Raw genomic sequence first — 19,061 nt, 5'->3', positions numbered from 1 at the left:
TTTCTAGCCTCTCCAAATCTCGAGGACGAGATTCATTTTAAGGGTGGTAGGTTTGTAACATCCCAAAATTCTAAATTTTGGAATGTTATAATAAATAGATAGATTTGATTGTTTGCTCTTTTATTGTGTGATTGATTGACTGAAAGTGAGTGAATTCGAAACTTTTTGAAAGCTAAATGAGAGGGAATAAAAGGACTTTCCCAAACTTTCAATTTTGCATTTATGCTCTCCGTGAATTCAAATACTTTTCATCACAAAACCCTAGAGAGAGGATGACATGACTTCTTCCATTTATTTAAATGAAAAGGGGTGTTGAAATATTTGAATTTCATTTGGGAAGATTTTTCAATTCAAAAACTTCAAGCAACTCAATGATTTTCATGAGAGAAGATAAAAGGACTTCTTCAAAGCATATGAAATATGAGTTGGGAGTTTCAAAGAATTAAATTCAAAATCCCATTGAATCTATTTTCAATTTCGAGTTATTTGGGTTTTATTCAAATTATTTTTCTCCAAAAATAAAATATACGAAAAATAGGGTAACATGATTCCCTACATAAAAAAATTGGAGATAAATAAATTTGAATTAATTTTTATATTTTTAAAATGATTTTTATTGGATTTTATTAGACCAGTAGAGCTCTTTAAATTATCTGAATTTGTGTGAATTTTATTTAATGCTAGGAAAATGTTCAGTTTGTAGAAAATCTTTTTCTCAAAATTTTGATATATAATATGGCTATATAAAGTTTTGGTTTTATTTTCGTTTTTCAGTTTGTCGCTTTCTGTTAAAAAAAATAACAAAAACTGCGTGCGCGCCTGAAACTAAATGTCGTCCACGTGCGCATCATAGTACCAGCGGGCGCCCCATCTTTTCTTTTTCTTTATCCTATATGGGTCAGGCTCAGCCGGCCATATTCCTTCACCATATTTTTTCCATAGTTTTTCTTTTCTTTTCTATTGCTAAAAAAATTACAGTGTGCGCGGCCCGCCGAACCGCCTAAAAGCCTTTTGGCCCATGCCTCACGTCTCATCTCTGTTTCGTATATTTTCGTCTACGTTTAGTCCCACATTGCCTAACCTTTAACCCTTAAACCTCTTTTTCACCTATAAATATAGACCCAGAGCCTCCAAAAAATCATCCGATTTGGGTTAAATCAATATTTTGGTTTGACTAGATAAAAATATTTTTCTCCTCTCCGGCGCGAGTTTTAGAAATTGTCTCCTTTCTCCAAAGTCATCTTTTCTCCGCCTTATAAAGGTATCTTTCTTTATACTTTTGTAGTTTATTATTTCTGGACTAATACGATAAAATAATTAGATTATCAATTAGTCTACGTATTTATACATTAGACCCTAGCCGTAGCTATTTTTCTTCCGTAAAACAGCTTGGCCCTGATTTTTCAAATATGCCATAACTTTTTACTCGTTCATCCAAATTAGATGAAACCAACACCTATAGCTTCGTCTTGTTTTTACCTATCCAGTGAACCTGTCACATCAACTTTTTGAAATTTTCAAATTTCTAATTTTGTTCAGATTTATATTCAAACTTTTTTTGATCATAACTTGAGTTTTATAACTCCGTTTGAGTTGATTCTTTTTGCAAATTAAAGCTCTTGACCTAAACTTTTTGATAAGGCCAAATTCACATAATTTTGGTACTGTTAGAAATTGTTTTATGCTGCAAGAATTATTTTCTTGGTTTTGATGTTTTCTGAATCGTCTTCTTCGATCTTTCTGACCTTTTGAGTGAGTGCTTATGTGTGGTTACTATTGCTTGCTTACGGTAGATTGACTGGAGTGAGACGAGTAGATCTATCAAGAGTTATGAGTGCGAATCATCTTCATCAACATTGCAGGCAAGTTCACACTTTGATCATATTCCTTTCATACCTAGTTTTTATGCATTAGTTTCAACCTCAAACATTGCATGCGTAGGATTGATAACATGTGGGTATTGGGAAGTAGTTGATGAGGTAGGAACCTATTTCCCTACATTCAAACCTTGGGAGTTACTATTACATTGCTTATATTGCTATGTTATGCTCGTAGACGTGGATTGGGTTTGAGAGTATTCATGATAGATGTGAGATTGTTAATTAATGGTTTACTTAAGGTGGCAACTTTAACACACATCTGGGTGGATTGAGGCACCTGGGTATTCCAGCGATTGCTTGTTTAGGCACCTGGGTATTCCAGCGATTGCCTATTTTTCTTTATGGAACGCCACCCAGGCTCAAAGGGATCATGAGGTTATTCATACTAGAAACTTCCGTGTGCAGCCACAAGCTATTATGTGCTCTAGCATAGTTGATTAAGTCATGTGAACTCTTACAGTGGTAGACTAGCAAATGTAGGGGATGTAGGTGGTACGGTCTACCCATCGTAAGGTGCAAACGCTTCTGAAAGATTGTGTCTCGGTCATCCGTTTCTCAAACACCATGTAGTGCGAGAAATCCAACGGAGGAGATCGAGTCTTGTGGGGAAAAGTGCGCAAACCTCTGCAGAGTGTATAAACTAATCATGATTAGCCGTGTCCCCGGTTATGGACGTCTTGAGTATCTAGTACTTGGATTATCATGTGAATCTCATCATGTGAGTTTAAATAATTTTGTTGGGTTTTAATGATGATGCTTAATTGGGATTGAGAGGGTGTCAACTTATAACGCCCTCGATGCGGCTATATCTCCTACGTGTCGAAGCACGACTTAGAGGCATAACCACATTGAAAGTAATTTCGCAAGTGAGGTAATCTTCGGAAACAACCCATGTAATATAATTAAAGGGGAAATGATACATAGTTTGCTTACACTCGCCACGTCACACAAATATCATAAATAGCATTACATTCATCCAATACAATCAGGGTCCGACTATGGTACCAAAATAAAGATCAACCCCCAAATGCGACAAAATCCCCGATCGCCCCAACTGGGCACCACTACTGATCATTTGGGAAAGACATGTAGTAACATCGAGAGTCTTCATCGAACTCCCAGTTGAGCTCGGTCATATCATCTGGAACGGTATCATTGGTCCATGCATCTGGTTTGGAAGGAATCTGTGAGTGAAAGGGACTCAGCAATCTCGCACCCTCGCGATCAAGACTATTTAAGCTTATAGGTAAGGTGAAGGTATGATGTGGAGCTGCAGCAAGCGACTAGCATATATGGTGGCTAACATGTTCGCAAAAGAGAGCGAGAAGAGGAGGCAAAAGCACGGTCGAGCAACTATGATCAAGAATGGACCCTAGAACAACCTATGTCAAGCATTAATCCAACACCGTGTTCACTTCCCGGACTTCGCCGAGAAGAGACCATCACGGTTGCACACGCAGTTGGTGCATTTTAATTAAGTTAAGTTTCAAGTTATCTACAACCGGACATTAACAAATTCCCATCTGCCCATAACCGCGGGCACGGCTTTCGAAAGTTCAAAAGCCTGCAGGGGAGTCCCAACTTAGCCCATCACAAGCTCTCATGGTCAACGAAGGATATTCCTTCTCCCAAGACAGTCCGATCAGGCTCGGCATCCCGGTTACAAGACATCCTCGACAATGGTAAAACTAAACCAGCAACACCACCCAGATATGCCGACAAATCCCAATAGGAGCTGCACATATCTCGTTCTCAGGGCACACCGGATGAGCAAGATGTCGGGTAGGCCAGCCCAGAGTTGCCCCTGGTAGCCCCGGATATCGCTCAGTTGGACCAACACTTAGAGAAGCACTAGCCCGGGGAGGTTAAAATAAAGATGACCCTTGAGTCCGTGAAACCCAAGGGAAAAGGCTAGGTGGAAAATGGTAAAACCAATGTTGGGCATTGCTGGAAGAGTTTTATTCAAGGCGAACTATCAACGGGTTCCCATTATAACCCAACCGTGTAAGGAACGCAAAACCTGGGAACATAACACCGATATGACGGAAACTAGGGCGGCAAGAGTGGAACAAAACACCAGGCACAAGGCCGAGCCTTCCACCATTTACCAAGTATATAGGTGCATTAAGATAAGCAAGATAATAATGTGATATCCCAACAATAAACATGTTCCAACAAGGAACGATCTCGAAACTTCACCTGCAACTAGCAATGCTATAAAAGGGGCTGAGAAAAGCGGTAACGTAGCCAAACAACGGTTTTGCTAGGACATGGTGGGTTAGAGGTTTGACATGGCAATTGGGATGCATGATAAGCAAGTGGTAGGTATCGTAGCATAGGCATAGCAAAAGAGTGAGCATCTATTAAGCAAAGATAGAAGTGATTTCAAGGGTATGGTCATCTTGCCTGCAAAGTTGTCAGAGTTTCCTTGATCCTCGTAGGCGAACTCAACGGGCTCCTCGTTCACGAACTCGTCTCCCGGCTCTACCCAAGCAAGAACAACAAGCAAAAGGAACACAATCAACCACGTGCAATGCTCAAACAACATGATGCAAACATGGTATGATATGCGGGATGCGATATGTGATGCATATGCAAGATTTGCAAAGGAAAGATTGAACCTGGCCTCAACATGGAAATCCAAGAGTGCCACTGGTAAGGTGAGTTGATTTCAGTTGAAATCGAAATAAAGATCACCAGAATCGGATGCACGGTTTGGAAATGGGAAGCAAAACAAATATGGCACCGGTCTGCGATAATCAGCAAGTAGCCACCTAAATGCATCAAGTTAAATATGCTACAGCACTCAAACATGGCAAAAAAATACATGGCAGGGATCCACTCATGATGCTTGACAAAATATGAACACTGAGCTACAGCTAATTCATCCATTAACAGGTTCAAACAAGTATGGCAAAAGAGCAAATGATAACAGGTTTCAGACTTAGTGAAATTAACACAAGTCTAGAATTTAACATCAGGAAGCACACTTTAGAGCATAAAAAGTACATGCTACAGGAACTTAACATGGCAAAGCAAGGCATGGCATGAAGCTACTCAAAGCACTTAACAAAAGTCCCTTAGTGACCTTGAGCCAAAAGGGATCAGAAAATACAATTGTAAGCATGTGAACATGGCAAAAACATAATCAGATTACAGACTTAGTGAAAAACCGGAGCATGCAAAACAGATAACGAGTAGGCATGTTTACGAGCTCGATGCACTCACTACAGAGCATGGCATGACAAACTAAGCATACACCCATCAAGAAGACATGTCATAGAAGCTAGACATGGCAAGAACAACAACATAGCATGCACGGATCAATAGCAACATCCTCGGCAAAATAGCTTAACATGTCAACAATCTGCCAGGATCATTTTATAGCAAAAGTAGAGCTCGATTGAATCAAGCTAGGTTGCTTCATAATTGCAAACAAAGATGAGGATGGATAGAGCACCACAATATTAACAAAACATCCTTTCTGATCATCCTCAAAAGAGGCACGGATCACTAGGAAACAATATGAACATATGGCATAAAAACAATATCAGGACAAGGACTTAGAGAAATTCTAAGTCCCTGAAATCAACATCAATGATTACGCTACTTTGCAAGCTTGTGCTAGTCACCACAAATATTACAAAAATACATGGCAAGCACCTCTGTAAAGATAACATGGCATATAAGAAAACACATGTAGAGCTCAAGATCATAGCATGCACACATTAATCATGGCAAAAATAACAAAAGGCCATTTGCCGAAACAGATCTGACAAATTTATCACATAGCCCTCTTTCAACAGCATTTCGGGCATCAAGATGAGCTCAAATGAAAATGATGCAATGAGATGAAATGACGTACTCGCCGAGACGAACATTTTGATATGCTACACGCACGAATCAGAGCTACGATGACAGAGTTATGGCATGCCAAAGATAGCAAAAATGCTAGGGTTTGGGGACGAAAAAGTCAACCTCCTGATCCAGATCTGGATCTGGCGCGGGTACTGTTCACCAGAGCACGGACTTCGAGGCACCGCCGGAGTTACTGTAGACGCCGGAGAAGGACGAGGTGGCCGGAGAGGAGGGAGCTCGCCGGGGACGCCGGGGCCGGCGAGGAACGCCGCGGTGGTGGTGGGCGTCGCCGGAGGCGCGGAGGCGGCGAGGTGCGGAAGCCGAGGCGAGGCGGCGCCGATGCGGTGCGGCCGCGGCGAGGGACGGCGCGGCGGCCGTCGAGGAAGAAGAAGAATCGGGCGGCGGAGGAGGAGACTCGGGCCGCGGGGGCTCTCCTCGGGCCCGGCGGGCCGCGGGCGGCGGGACAGGACGAAGGGCCACGTGGCGCGCGGCTAATGGTGGCGGCGGTGTGTCCGGTCGGCGGCGGACATGTCTGGCGGCGGCGCGAGGATTTTTTTAGGGTTAGGGGTTGGAGAGACCCGAAATTTCAGAGGAGGGGCTAGTTTTATAGGTAGAGGGAGCTAGGAAGCTCCATATGAGGTGCGGTTTTCGGCCACGCGATCGTGATCGAACGCTCTAGATGATGGAGAGGGTTTAGGTGGGTTTTGGGCCAGTTTGGAGGGGTGTTGGGCTGCAACACACACGAGGCCTTCTCGGTCCCTCGGTCAATCGTTGGAGTATCAAACGAAGTCCAAATGGTACGCAACTTGACAGGCGGTCTACCGGTAGTAAACCAAGGCTGCATGACAAGTATTGGTCCAATCCGAAAACGTTTAACCCCCACACACGAAAAGAGGTAGAAAGGGCCATCGGAGGACATAGGAGCGCCAGAATGCAAAACGGACAACGGGGAAAATGCTCGGATGCATGAGACGAACACGTATGCAAATGCAATGCACATGATGACATGATATGAGATGCATGACAAAGACAAAACACGCGGAGGCAAAAACCTGACAACGAGGAAATAAAATAACTTAGGCCGGAAACGGCAAGAGTTGGAGTACAGATAAGGTAAAATTACATCCGGGGTGTTACACAACGCTCCCAATGTTTAACAACCACCATGATATTTAAATAAAATTTATTCCTTTGCAGTAGGGAAAAATTGGCTTTACGCAAAACTATAACCATAGAGATTTTCCACCAGCCATATATGCATGTAGTGATAGCCATTATTCATCATTGCTCTACAGTGTGAATTTTCCAGTACATTCAATGTACTGACCCTTTGTGGCTACAACGTCTCATGTTGCAGGACTCTTATGATGAGTAAGTGATACGTTAGGGTTATGATTTCTACACTCAACTTTGCCGTTGGTGTTGATGGGAATCCACAACCTTTGTTACTTCCGCTATATGGATTGAGGTAATAGTATTTACGTTACTTTATACATTTGATTTACCTCTGTTATAAATACTCGAGTACTGTGTGTGTCAGCATACCGATCCAGGGATGACACTTAAGCACAGAGACTTGACCGTTTGAGGTCGGGTCGCTACATTCTACATCAACACCATAGCCTCTCCGATGAAGTGTGAGTAGTTTACCTCAGACCTTCAAGTCCATAGTTATTAGCTAGATGGCTTCTTCTCTCTTTTTGGATCTCAATACAATGTTCTCCCCCTCTCTTGTGGAGATCTATCTGATGTAATCTTCTTTTTGCGGTGTGTTTGTTGAGACCGATGAATTGTGGGTTTATGATCAAGATTATCTATGAACAATATTTGAATCTTCTATGAATTCTTTTATGTATGATTGGTTATCTTTTCAAGTCTCTTCGAATTATCAGTTTGGTTTGTCCTACTAGATTGATCTTTCTTGCAATGGGAGAAGTGCTTAGCTTTGGGTTCAATCTTGCGGTGTCCTTTCCCAGTGATAGTTGGGGCATCAAGGCACGTATTGTATTGTTGCCATCGAGGATAACAATATGTTTTTTATCATATTGCATGAATTTATCCCTCTACATCATGTCATCTTGCTTAAGGCATTACTCTATTTTCTTGAACTTAATACTCTAGATGCATGCTGGATAGCGGTCGATGAGTGGACTAATAGTAGTAGATGCAGGAAGGAGTCGGTCTACTTGTCTCAGACGTGATGCCTATATACATGATCATACCTAGATATTCTCATAACTATGCTCAATTCTGTCAATTGCTCAACATTAATTCATTCACCCACCGTAAAATACTTATGCTCTTGCGAGAAGCCACTAGTGAAACCTATGGCCCCCGGGTCTATCTTCATCATATTAATCTTCCAATACTTAGTTATTTCCTTTGCTTTTTTACTTTGCTTTTATTTTACTTTGCATCTTTATCACAAAAATACCAAAAATATTATCCTATCATATCTATCAGATCTCACTCTCGTAAGTGACCATGAAGGGATTGACAACCCCTTATCGCGTTGGTTGCGAGGATTTATTTGTTTTGTGCAGGTACGAGGGACTCGCGCGTAGCCTCCTACTAGATTGATACCTTGGTTCTCAAAAACTGAGGGAAATACTTATGCTACTTTGCTGCATCACCCTTTCCTCTTCAAGGGAAAACCAACGCAAGTGCTCAAGAGGTAGCAGGGGTCTCTTGAGCTCTGGTTGTAGCAAGTCGACTACGGCGCTCCGGCGACGGGAGCGGAGATTGAAGCAGTCCCCACCGTCAAGATCTTCATGACGCGCGGCTGGGGCGAGATCGTGCGGGTCTGCCGCACGAGGGGCACCCTCGCAATCCATCTTGAATACGACGGCGCCTCCACGCTGTTCTTCAAGGTCTTCGATGCCGAGGGCCGCCGCCTAGAGTGCTGCTCCGGAGAGGAGCACGGGGCTGATGCACGCTCCGCTCATGACCACTCCAGCAGTAGCAGCCCTTGGGAGTCCAGCAGCTCTCCCGAGCTCTACGAGACTCCGAAGACGAGCGACGACAGCTACGTGCCCTCGAGCTCTCGCCACGCTCGGAGCAGTGCTGCCGTGTCCGGCCGTCGCCGCTGATCTGGATGGGGTTGGCGCCGGCCTCCCGTGGCCCACTGTTGATGATGGTGTCCGCCACGGGGGGGGGTGTAGATAGGGTCCTCCTTAGTTTTAGCTTTTGTTTCCTATGAAGAATCATGAAGCGCCCCGTGGGGGCATGTAAGGGTCTGTAATGTCTTTTGTGCTTATCTTCCCTATTATGAAGATTTGATGAATGCACGTCCCGTTAAGGCTCGGTCCCCCCTTTCTTTCCTTGCGATAGCTTGTTGCTCTACGCCGACAGGTCCCGGTCCCCAGGCAGGCTACAGCCATCGCTAGTATGCCAGGTCGCGTGCCGTGGTCAAGGCCAGGAGATGTGCGGCCCGAGGTCCAGTAAGAGCCCCTGAGGCGCGATGCTCAGGAGGTCCCCCTTAGCGCTCAGGCGCCCATGGAAAGGGAAGAAAGGGAGTTGACGTGCCGCAACGGGATTGCGGCAAGGCGTGAGTATCCATAAGGACCAGACATTTAGCCGATCCGAGGGCGAGACTTATCTTGTGAAGTTCGTGGCGATTCCTGACGTTGCGCTGGGGCTGCGTGCCAACTCGTGCGGGATAGCCAGGCCGACCCATACAAGTTTCCCTCCTCCCATGCTTTCCTTAGTGCTCTGCGTCCTCACGTCCCGGGCCTCGAGCGAGCTCAGCCGCCGCTGGTATGCCAGGTCGCGATGCCATGGTCAAGGCCAGGGGGTGAGGGCTGGAGAGCTAGTAAGAGCTCCTGAGCCGCAATGCTCAGGAGCCCCCCTTTTAACGCGCAAGCGAATTGCACGAGAGAAAAAGAGACTCGCGGTGTCGCCTGCTATCCTCCCCGCGTGGTCCATGTGAACAGGCACAAGAAGAACATGGTTTACCGTTACAGCCGTCAGCCTACCGCTGGTTGGCCCAGATGAAGTGAAGGCACCGAGGGCCTGGTGAGGTGACGTGCGCGGGGCGTGCCGCGAGGCAGAGCTTGATCGCTCAGATTTGTCGACGTGGCAGGGACGGGCCCATGCACCAGCGTCGTGCCCGTGAGGAGGCCACATGGGAGGCGATGATCGAGCAGGAGATAACCGCGGGCAGGTTAAGCAGGGAAGGAAAATCAGCTTGGGTAAATGCAGGAAGATACATGCCACTGGGTCCGGCCCGAGCGGCTTGGGGATGATGCAGCCCGAGGGGCGCGCCCAACAAGGTAAGCTAAAGACATAAGCAAATGGGATACATGCCATAGGGACGGACCCACACGGCATGGGAATAATGCAGCCCAAGGGGCGCTCCCAGCTTAACGAGCTTGGAAGATGTCACCTGGTTCAGTAGAAGAAGCAAAGTTGGTGCAGCTGAAGGCGTGCGTTGGAGAAAGGACTCCTCATGAGCCACCGGAGCTCTAAGCCTCAGGAGGCTCTGGGGGCTCAGGAGGCTTCCCGAAGATCGTCTCCATTCCCTCCAGGACGATGCGGTGCCTGGCCTCTTGAGCAGCTAGGTCATGCCGCACGGCACGCTGATAGGCCGATGCCACGCTCGGCAAGCCGAGGGGCATGCAAACGTAGCTGTGTGGCGGGCCCTCACAACGGGCCACGCGCGAAGGCCAGAAGCGCTCCTGAGACGCGGCCCTGCTGAGCCCTGGGACGTTGATGCTGACACGCAGCTCAGCACCCTCGCCTGGGTGGTGAGCCGCGCCCTGTGAGTGGCTGTCGCCGCGCATGGCTCTTGCATCTTGCAGTTCCTGCGTGGTCTGGGCGATGAACTCCTGAGTGGTGGGCACCCCTTGCCCTGCGTCCTCCTGAGGAAAGAGTGTCGCGTGGCACACCTCCAAGTGGCGCCCAAGCACCTCCCTCGTGAGGTTGGCAAGGCCTGAGGCCCTCCAGAAGAAAGCCCACGCATCCTGCTCGAGGAGGGCGCTGGGTGCGCCTTCCTACGCGATGGAGGGAGGCGCCCCTGGGACGGACGCTGATCCTGACGAGGCTCCCGCTGCGATGCCATCCTCCTGAGGTCCTGCACGGCGCAGCTGATTCTTCTTGGGGATGGCCTCCGGAGGGCCCTCACTTCTGTTGTCGGGGTTGTCGATTGCTGCTGCTTGGAAGGCGCGCCCGAGGGAGCACTCTGCATCCCTTTCTTCACACGGGACCGTGATGACCCCACCACTTCCAGGCATCTTGAGGACGTTGTAGCCGTGGTGGGTGACCGCCATTAACTTTGCCAGGGCCGGATACCCGAGGATGGCGTCGTGCGGCAGGCGGATGTGCGCGACGTTGAAGTCGATGAGCTCGGTGCGATAGTTGTGGCATGTGTCGAAGGTGACAGGCAGGCGGATCTACCCTATCGGTGTGGTGGAGCCGTCGGTCACTCCTAAGAAAGGTTTGGTAGGCTGGAGCTGCTCATATGGCACATGGAGGTTGTCGAAGATGTCGACGGACAGGACGTTGAGCCCTGCACCGCCGTTGATGAGGGTCTTGGTAACCTGCATATTGCATATGACTGGGGAACACAACATCGGGAGGACGCCGGCGGTGGCCGCGCACTTGAGCTGATCTGCCGAGTCGAAAATGATGGTGCACTGGGACCACTTGAGCGGGCGCGCGGCCTCAAGCTTGGGGAGCACCGCGTTCACCTCGCGAGTGAACCGTTTGAAGATGCGCCGAGAGGCTGGGGCCTGGGCGCCGCCCAAGATGCAGGTGATTGCATGCGGCTCCTGGAAGCCCCCAGCCCCCTCGTCCCGATGATGGTCGTCGTTCCTTCTTGGCGGCAGTGGAGGAAGACCGGCGTTGCCTTGGGGGCGATCCTCATGAGGCTGGTCCCTCCAGGGCCCTTAGCGAGGATGGTCCTGCCAGCGGTCCTCACGAGGCCTGTCGCGCTATTCCTGGCGCGGGCCACGGTCATCCCAGCGTCTACCTCCTCGTCCTCCTCCTTGGCCGTAGACCCGCTCGCTGCGCTCGGGGCGTCGACCGTAGCGTCCCTCGCGTAGAGCTCGGAGCTCTTGGCAGTCGCTGGTGTTGTGGGTGTTAAGGTTGTGGAAGGCGCAGAACGGTCGGCTGTTCTTGGATGACTCGGGCTGATCTCTTCCCCGTTTGGTGTCGGGCTCCGCAGCTAGCACTACCGCTTCCTTGCGCTTCACGTACTTGGCCTTGGCTTTCTTCTCCTCTGTGCCTGCGGCTGACAGCTCAAGGAGGGAAAGGCGCCCCTCCTTAGCTCTCGCGCACTTGGTTGCCAGGTTGAACAGCTCCTGAGATGTGCAGAGCTCCTCATTGATGGCGAGCTCTTCCTTCATCTTGACGTCACGGACGCCGTCGGAGAATGCGGAGATGGTGGCCTCACCCGTGACCTTGGGGATCTTGAGGCGGGTGCTGTTGAAGCGCTGGATGTACTTCTGGAGAGTCTCCCCTGGTTGTTGCTTGATGCGACGCAGGTCGGTCACGGCCGGCGGGTGGTCGCGAGTGCCCTGGAAGTTGGCGACGAAGCGGTCACGCATCTCGTCCCAGGAGGAGATCGAGTCGTGCTGCAGGTTCAGGAGCCAGGTGTGGGCCCCATCCTTGAGAGCCATGGGAAACCAGTTCTCCATGACTTTCTCGTCGCCATTGGCTGCTTCGATGCCTAGCTCGTAGAGCTGCAGGAACTCTGCGGGGTCGGCGGTGCCGTCTTAACGAGGAGGCAGATCCGGCTTGAACTTGCCTGGCCAGGCGACGCTGGACAGCTCGGGGGTGAAGGCGCGGCAGCCAGCCGTGATTACTCGGACCCGCCTTGGAGGTGGAGCTTGGTCTTGTCGAGGTCCGCGCGGTGCCACCGCAAGCGGCGCACGGTCTTGACGAGGCGGCGCGGGAAGTGCGGGTGCAGCTTCACGCGGCCTTGGGATTTCTTGGCAGCTTCTCTCTTCGCGCGCGGGCACCAGTCGTGGCGGATCGCACCGCAAGGCCGCACGCCTTGGTGCCAAGGCGCCGTCTTTGGGCTGGGGTGGTGGAGGCGCGTCTCAGACCTCGTCGCCCACGGCTGGCTGAGGGTGCGACCGAGAGAGGGACGACGCCGGGGAGCCCCCTGCGTCGCGGACCAGCTCGGCGACACGGTCAAGCCACTCCTCGTAGAGGTCGTCGATTGGGCGGTAGCACAGGAGCTCGTTTGCGGCGATGAGTGCGGCCCGCGCCTCCATGGGAGCGCGGTGTTCATGAGACGAAGAGCCGGCTGGGGCCAGCGATGGAGTGGCGGTGCGGCCGTCCTGCCGCACCGAAGGATGCAGCGAAGACGCTTGCTACTCGTTCCCCACCGGGCCGGTGGCAGTGTTGGCGGCGGGAGACCGAGACCGATGTGGTGGCCCTCCGATGGGAGCCGTCTGAGCGACGCGGCCGGTGAGGGCAGCCCAACGCTCAGCTCGAGCACGGCGAGCGTCCGCCATGGAGACGACGGAGCGACGAACTGATGGAAGGAAAGCTACGGCGCACCCCTACCTGGCGCGCCAAATGTCGGATGTGTGGTTCCGACAAACCCTTAAGGTTCGAACACCGGGGTACGCGCAAAGTCTTTTCCTCCCACTGATCTACGCCCTAACTCGCTAAGATCTCGCGGACGAACTCGACGAACTCACAACACAGAAAGACACAAGATTTATACTGGTTCGGGCCACCGTTGTGGTGTAATACCCTACTCAAGTGTGGTGGTGGTGGATTTCCTCTTGGGCTGATGATGAACAATACAATGGGAAGAATAACCTCCTGAGGTTGAGGTGTTCTTGTGCTTGGCTAACTTGTGTGGGTGAGAGTGATCCAGATCGCGTCTCCTCTCCTCTTCTCTCCTCTCTCTCTCTCCTCTCCCCTCCCTTTTCTATGGTGGTGGCTAGTCCTACTTATAAAGGCCCTGGTCCTCTTTCCAAATCTTGAGCGGGAAGGGATCCAACAATGGCGGGCAAATTTGAAGGGGGACAGCTAGTACAAGCTATCCTGACAAAAGTGGTCTTCGCCTGCCAAAGGCTCTGGTGGTGACGCCGTCTTGGGCTCCATGATGACCTCCGTCTTGCCGTCCTTCTCGTCTTGGTCTTGTTGCACCAAAATGGCAACCTTTGCCTGATGCCTCGGTACTCGTCGCCTGCGCTTGTTTCCTTAGCACCAAAGAGGAAACAAGGACGCTGTGCGCGCTGGCGCCCGCCTGGTGTCGATCGTCATGGCTCACGTCACGAGAGCCTCGTGAGGTTCACCTTGCCTTGATATCTCCGCTCCTCATGAGCCTGCCTGACTAGGTCGCTACAGAGGAGGTCTTGTGTCGCCCGCCTAGCGAGGCTTGGCCCCTCGCGAGGGTGTTGGATTCCTTGTTGATCAAGATGGGCCGTACGGCCTGCTAGCTTGGCCACGCTGCGGGCCGCAGGCAGGCAAGTCTGGGGACCCCCGTTCCCAGAACGCCGACAGCTATCACGCACTGCTCGGGAGAACCGCCTTCACCCGCTTCAATGCGGACCCGCACTACGCTTATTTAAAGCTCAAAATGTCTGGACCCCGCGGCGTTATTACAGTTAATGGAAACATGGAGCGCTCCCTCCATACAGAGGAGCATACCGTGGCCCTTGCAGCCGAAGCACGGGGTGGCCTTATCAAGCCGAATACTACTTCGACAGTCAAGCCCCCGGACACTATCAAACGAGTCCGGTCTACCCCACTGAACGACAATCCGGCTCGCCCAAAGCTAGATTAGCAATCTGGCCTCCGTCACAAACCCAGCCGGATAGCGGCATACGTACCGCACATACATAACTACGCACTAAAGATACCGTGGGCAAGGGCAGAGGCATACTAAAAACAAAGCCCACAGTATGGCTCGACCCTATCCGGACCTTCATATCCTTCAACTTTTTTCTTCTTGTTTCTCTTTTTCAGGTTCTTTACAACCTACATCACTTTCTGGTGATAACAAGGGCCCCTGTTTAGGCCCCTTATGAATACTTGATCGTTGATCCTCTCAAAGGATCATACACCAAGGTGCGAAGCGGCGCAGACGTGCGACAGAGTGTCCAAGGGATCTCCAAGATAATCTTTCCTTTTTTAGGACCTATATACAGCTTTCCCTTGTTCTCGGCATGTAAAATAGCCTTGATGCTTATGGCATCTTCCATAAAACTACATTTTGACATACCAATCGGACTATAATGGAAACAGTTTTCGCCCAACCTTGCTCGATATTGGATTATTTCTTAATCTATTCTCCCCATTTACATCGTATTAGCATATACACCTCGATACGACTTAAATCGCCAGGGGCTTTATTCAGCCGAATACATTTTTGAAAACAAAAATGTCCGAACACTTCTGTACTATGCTTCGGCGTCCCGAATATGGCATTATATGCATCGGCTCGGAATCATGTCTTTGGTCAATAGTTGGGTTGCCCGGCTCCTGTGATTACCACCTTACGTTCTGCTTGTTTGGCTAAGGTAGTAAAGTGAGAACTACTGCGATTGTGTTTCTAGTTCGTCCAGTCAAACACCTCAGTAGAGAAAGCCGAAAACTGACTGTCATGATGCGGCGAGAGCTGGTCAGCAGTTCGGTGACCTACTAAATCTCTTGCAATTTCTTCCATATTACACGAAGGACTGGCTCTTTCCAGTCACGTGCTTAAGGCATCCAAGTTCGGATACCCGCACATGCACCAGGGCCTATATCATAGTCCCATTGTCAAACTCCTATGGTTAAGCGAGAGTAATAAAGCCGCATAGTCCGATTTCCTGATTCACTGCACTAACACCTCCTTCATGGACCAAGATGTTGGGTAAAGTGTGGTTATGTGCTAGACCGAACACCCCCGTAGTATGTACGTGGGGGCTGAAGCCGACGACTGGCAAACTCTCAGGGATAAAAATGGCTGCACAGGAGGAAAACACTTTAAAATAAATAGCATAAATATATTTCAAAGTTCAGATACATTCACTTGAATACAATGTCCTTCGAACATTGGCCCTCTATCAAGCGGGCACCCTCTAGGTCGTCTTCAAAATAGCACTCTAGTGTGCGATGATCCTTGCCTCTGGGCAAACCCTCAACTGCCAGGATGGCATCCTTCATTATTGCCCAGTGCATCTTGACACGAGCAAAACCTATCCGTGCACCTTCTTTACACGACGACCGCTTGACCACGTCAATACGGGGCAGCGCATAAACAAGTCGCTGCACCAGGCCAAAATAGCTGCTGGGGACGGGTTCGGCCGGCCATAGCCAGACTATGACTTCCCTCATGGCCAGTCCGGACATCCCATGCAACTTGGACCACTGCTCCATCTGGTCATTCAGCAGCATTGCACGCTCCTACACTGCAAACTGTGACCAGAATAGTTTCTCCGTCGTATGCCCCTCCTGGCCCCGGAAGAACTGCGCAGCATCGGCAGTACTCTTTGGAAGATCCGCAAAGGCATCTGGAGCAACCCACAGTCGAGTGAGCAAGATATACTTCTGATTGCCGAATTTACTCTATAAAAGAAAAAGGCTTACCAGCTGCTATCTGTCTAGCCTGCTTGATCTCTTCGTGCACCACTCAGGATTCGGCCCATGCTTCCTCGGCCTCTTTAAGGGCCTTGGAAAGGTCAGTCGCCTGGGCTTTATTGTTTTCCTCTAGGGACTCACACTTATTGGCGACGTCCTTGAGCGCCTGCTCCACTTCGGGCACCCGCTCCTCAGCCGCTTTATCAGCGGCCGCTTTGTTTACCCTTGCATGCTCCTTGACCTGGTAAGCTCACCCCTAAGGGCCTCGACCGCAGCAGCACTGCCTGCAATCATACACATAGCAGTGCATGATCTTTCACTCAAGATCCGCATATTAATACAAGAATGAACGAAATATTCTGAAGCATCCATTGGGCTTCATCAAATTTCTTGTTGATACGGACGAGATCCTTGTCAACCAGCTCCAGCTTACGTTTGAGCTCTGATACTTCGGAGGCCTGGGCAGTTGCCGCTAGCAGCGAAGCCTGCATTTTATGATACAATAGTACATTATCTACTGCGAATATTATCGATCCTCTGATCTCTCTTTTTCAGAGAACGACCAAAGTCTTAGGTGCAACTACCTATGCACACTCATCTTTTACATATGAAAAGCAGTCAGGTATATCACACCGCATACCTCGAAGCCTGTTAGCAGGCTTGTGACGGCCTTGTTCAGCCCGCACTTGGCGGACTGAACCTTCTCAATCACTACACCCATCAGGGTGTGGTGCTCCTCAACGATGGAAGGACGTTGCAGTTCCTCCATCAGTGTGTTCGGCTCCTCCGGATTAATGGAGGTTGCCGCAGAAGTCCGCACTCCCTCCTCTTATGCGGGGGTCGCCTATTTGATTTCGGAGCCACTTGGGTTTCCAAAATAGTGTCCAGCTGGGGGCCAGACTGGTCAAGGCCCCCGCCATCAGTCCTCGTGGGTACCGCTCCCCCGTGTTATCGGCGGCCAGGGCATTACCCTTTGGCGTCGCTTTGGCGGCCTCCTGTACCGCCATGTGGCCCTGAGGGGCCCTTCGGGACAACACTTCAGTGTCGTCCGTGGTGATAGGCGGGGAGACTCGCGAGGACGACTCACTCTCCATCATCTTCGGCTCCAAAGAATTCCCTTCTAATGATTGTTGGGGGAGATCGCTGGCCAGACTACACCATGTAACATGTTAAATTATAGTCATAAAGAGTGGACGTATGAAGGGCACCCTCGTATACTTACAATGTGGCAAGGGGCTTCAGCCTGGGGCGCCACTTGGGGATGGCGTCAGCATCCGAAACTGAGCCATCTTGGAGGGATATCTTCCCTCTTTTGGGAGCCTCCGCTTCTGGATCTATAGATGTCGCCCTTTTCTTCCTTCTCCCCTTAGGGGGAGAATTGTTCTCTGCCCCCTCCTCCTCTTCTTTATCCTCACCTTCCTCATGGGAGGAATGTGTTTCAGTCTCTCTGGACACTGTGTCCGAAGTACCCTTTCGACGGAGGCCACCTTTGGCCTCCTTGCTCTTTTTGTTGGTCTTTTTCTCCGGCGCCTGACAGGGCGCCGAAACCAGCATCTTCATTCACACAGGATTAGCTGGCTTTTCGGGGAGGGGAGCCGAACACCTGATTCTCTCCGCCTTCTTTGTACAGCCCTGTTATACGGCGAAAGTCTCAGTACACCCATTTTCTGATTGAGGAACTGAGTTGTGTTCGGACATATGGCACTTACCGGGGAAGCCGGATGATTGCAGTCAAGGCCGATGTGTTCGGATGTTCGTGGCCGTGACTTTTGAGTCTTGAAGAGCAGCTTCCAGATTGCTTCATGCATTGTGCCAAAGAATCACTGCAGGGTCCGCGAGCCTTCCAGATTGAACTCCCACATGCGGAGAGATCGGCGTTGGCAGGAAAGGGTTCGGCGGATGAGCATCACATGGATCACGTCAGTGAGGCTAGTATCCTTCTCCATGATATTTTTTATGCACTTTTGCAGCCTCAACACCTCGTCAGATGATCCCCAATCCAGAACCTTGTTGGTCCATGATGCGAGCCACAACGGGGGTCCGGATCTGAAAGCAGGAGCGGCCGCCCACTTGGTGCCGCAAGGTTCGGTGATGTAGAAGCACTCCTGCTGGCACATCTTGACGGTCTCCACGAAAGCCCCTCCAGGCCAGGTGACGTTGGGGAGCTTTCTCACCATGGCACCACCGCAATCCACGTGCTCTCTGTCGACCACCTTTGGCTTCACGTTGAAAGCCTTAAGCCACAGGCCGAAGTGTGGAGGATGCGGAGGAATGCTTCACACACAATGATGAATGCCGAGATGTGGAGGATGGAGTTTGGGGCTGGATCACGGAAATCTAGCCCATAATAGAACATGAGGCCTCGAACAAAGGGGTGAAGGGGAAACCCTAGTCCGTGGAGAAAACGAGGGAGGAACACAACCCTCTCACCGGGCTCCGGAGTGGGGATATCTTGCTCTTTAGTTGGGAGCATGTGTCTGATTTCCACGGTCAAGTACCTCGCCTCCCGGAGCTTCTTGATGTCCTTCTCCATTATGGAGGAGGCCACCCACTTGCCTTGGGATCCGGATCCGGACATGGCTGGAGTGTTTGGTGGGAACGGAAAAGATTGAATCTTGGGCTCTAGAGCTTGAGGGCGGATGGCTGAGGAAGAAGAAGGCGTGGGGTAGAAAGATGGATCATTATCCTCTTATAAAGGCAGTGAATATCAAGCACCCCCTATGGGCCTTAAAACTCGCCTATTCCCAAGGGGTCATGCAAACGGCACGGCTGGACTACCCAACCCCGTATTGATAAGAA

Source organism: Triticum urartu, chromosome 4A (assembly GCF_056163025.1).
Source record: "Triticum urartu cultivar PI428250 chromosome 4A, HENAU_Tu73, whole genome shotgun sequence".
In the NCBI taxonomy this organism is placed as follows: Eukaryota; Viridiplantae; Streptophyta; class Magnoliopsida; order Poales; family Poaceae; genus Triticum; species Triticum urartu.
Note: the sequence above shows the minus strand (reverse complement) of the source record.